Genomic DNA, 3,628 nt, shown 5'->3' with positions numbered 1-3,628 from the left:
CTTGTTTCTAATGAGGGTGTGGGCAAGGTGTTATATTCAATTTTACGATACCAACCAGGGGAGTCAATGGGTACCCAATTACTCGAAACCGATTAATCGATTTTAGGTCCACAGTGAGAGACCCGATTAATTTTTGGGTCGGTTATGGGTAATAAATTTAAGGACCTATTAAGAATCGGGTCTCTATAGAGTACCCGTTGGGTAAATAGGGTGTTTATATTTATAAAAAAAATAAAAAATTAGTCAGTATTTGATGGAGACCCGATTCTTATTAGATCCTTAAAAGTATTACCCATAACCAACTCTAAAATTAATCAGGTGTCTTATAGTGGACCTAAAATTGATTAACCGGTTTTGGTATATCGAGTGATTGGTACCCATTGACACCCCTAGTATGGGCAACTTCAACACGCTAAGCTCCAAAACTAGAGCCTCACCATACATAGGGTTATCAATGGATCGAATCAGACCCAAAATCCGATCCGATTACTTTGGGTTGGATTGATGATTTAACTTCCTATAAGGACCTCATCCAATAAAATGTTATATATTTGTTTAAATATATGTAGTTTATTTAGATTTTGTACATCAAATCCGATTCGGTCCGATATAATTGTTATTGTATCAAGTTTGGATCTTAATATTCTAATAAACGCAATCTGATACTTATTAGATCATTTTCGGATCTGATCCTATCATTATTGGATTGATACCAAATCGACCCTCATCCAATCTATTAAAAACGTAGCCATACATATGATTTTGCCATTAGTTATTTCATTATTATTCTTAGAACAATACTAGAGTGACTAGGACACTGCGTTTGAGCTGACATGGTGGTGTGCTCAGAAGCATAGATGCTTTCCTCCCCTCTCTCTATGAAAATTATTTATGGTTTTGAGTACACCTCCACGCCAATGTAGTGTCATGGGAAGTCACTTTAACACATTTTTTGTTATTATTATTATGAATAATGCTGAAGTGACGTCAATATTGTACCTCACATCACACTTTCCTGATGTGAAGTGTGTATGCACCATTGATGCTTTTTCACCTGTATCTCGATGAAAAGCATTTATGGTTCCTACACACTTCCATGTCCAGAAAGTATGATATGAGGTATAATCTTGAGGTCACTCCCTTATTAGCAATCTCCGGTTTAATTCTAGAAAAATTCATTAATTTTTCATATTTTTTAATGAAAGTATTGAACTATTATGAATAATTCTCATATCTTAAATTTAAAAAAAATAAGAAAACACGACTTTTACGAATTTTTGTAAAACTCGATCGAAAAAAAAATGTTACTTTAACTAGCTATGTTGCAAAGTGTAAACTTATAAGTTGTGACTTGTAACACAAATCGACTTTTAAACAGCCATGCTTCAATTTTGGAGGAATCTATCTTTTAGGTGACAAATGTCCCTTTATTTTAAAAAAAAATTATTACATGGCCCTCTGCATCCTTGTGGCATTAGATCATGCTTTTAAATGCCGCAAGGTGAGATCAACAACCCTTAGAAAGATTTGAAATCTTACTTAGTAAGACTAGACTTACTCTTTTATTGTAAAATCCTGAAAAAGAAAAATTCTTTCAGAGTTTCACTAACTTGTTATACTCTTCAATAATTCTTAATTTTAAAAATCAAGGAGTCAACTTTACTCGTAAATTTTTAGGGTTTTTATTTAGTTTGTCTTCTCCACTTCTTCACTTTGAGAGTTTGACTTGCAAAAAACTAAAAAAACTATCATTTCTTTTTTTTTTCACAATATTTCTTCTAAGCCACTTATTTTCTAAAACAAAAAATTTGATTTTATAAAATACTTTTATTATTTATAATTTCATCTTCATACTTTTAGTTCAACCTTGACAAGGGATATATATTCTCTGGGTCTACCCTTGGCGTAGACTCCATAACTCAATTAATTTGACAATTAATTGCAAACCAACTTTGAGGTCGTGGGTTCAAGTCTGCATACCCATAAAAAATAAAGAAAAAAAAATTTCATGTCAGGAGCGAGCATTTGATTTACTTTTCAAGTAAAATTACAAATATTTCTTTATTTAAAGATGGAAGATTTCAAATAAGAAATCTACCTATTACATACATATATATATGCCCGTGGGCATAATCGAAAAGAAGAGCTATATTCATTTAGTTGATCTCAAATACTTGGGATAAGGTTTTGATGATGACGACAATGACGATGATGCCCCGAAATTGATCAAATTTAGGTTTTGGTTACAAGGGTCTGACAATGGGCCCAACACTTGGCACCCCATTTGATAATGTCCGCGTCCTTTATTTCCGTAATTCTGTTTTCCAAAAACAATAGACTTGCTGCCCAGCATGAATCTTTATTTTCAATGATGTTTTTACAACACTCGACATCTTCAATCACTGAATTAAACTGCAAAGTTGCTAAGATATTCGCCACACAATGGTGAGTAATCTCACAAGGTTTAGAAACAGAACCAAAATTGATCGTCAATTCCGCTGTTGCAACGTCGGATGCAATCAGAACAGCTGCACTAATCATGACCACTATTATTGTCTTAACATCAAACCTTGCCATGATTATCTTTATTTTTTTTCAACTAAACTTCTTATTGCTCTCTTCTTTTACATTTTTGTGTCTTTGGAAATTGATTTATAAAGAGTGATTGAGACGGTTGTAACAAAACAAAATGAAACCAATTGTCAGGGAAATAAATGGAAATCCTCTAATGTAGGAGAATAAAATGGCAAACCATAAGATTGGTGAGGAAAAAAATCTTTGAGCTAAAAAAAAACGAAACTTCTTATTTTTATTTTTATTTTTATTTATTTCAATTAAATTTATTAATTATTAACGTGTCTCCTCTCAAATATGGGTGCGTTGATGTGATAGTCAAGATACGAGTAAAAAGCATCTACGGTTATGTGTGCACCTCCATGTCAGAAATTTGAGAATCGCAGTAAATCCCAATGTCTACCCAGCACTACTCCCTTATATATATATAAAAGTCATACTAATGCTGGGGTGACATGGGATTTACTGCAATTCTCACATTTCTGTCATGGAGTTGCACAATAACGGCAGATGCTTTTGACTCGTATCTTAAGGAAATATATCTATGGTTGTGTGCGCACCCCCACGTCAGAAATGTGAGAATCACAGTAAATCCCAATTGCTTAACGTTGCAAAACATGTCTCTCTATTGGAAGTGAGTCCGAGTAGCCTTACTAACTTAATAGTTTTTCAACTCTAATGGTTGTTGAACTCATCTTGTCACATCCAAAACAAACAAAAATGCAAAATAAATGTCATTTTTCACCGTTTTATTTTGATTTTAAATTTGTAAGTTGCATTGATGTTTTGTAGCCGTCCATTTTCAAAACCCTGGATCAAGTACAAAAAATAATGTTTTTTAGAATTTTTATTATTTTTTAATTGGACTTTTTCCATGAAATGGAGAGGGTAGTGGTGTTGTATTGCAAATGTTAAAATCCATTTGAGCTCAGCAACCCTTAGTAAGAGTTAAAATTGTTCTAACTAAGGTATGTGGTTTTTTTATTATTGGAAGTCAATGGTTAAAAGTTAAAAGTTGGAACTAGATAAGCCTCACTTAGTAAAATTTGGAATA

Source organism: Akebia trifoliata, chromosome 11 (assembly GCF_017979445.1).
Source record: "Akebia trifoliata isolate Shusen 1 chromosome 11, ASM1797944v1, whole genome shotgun sequence".
Lineage (NCBI taxonomy): Eukaryota > Viridiplantae > Streptophyta > Magnoliopsida > Ranunculales > Lardizabalaceae > Akebia > Akebia trifoliata.
Note: the sequence above shows the minus strand (reverse complement) of the source record.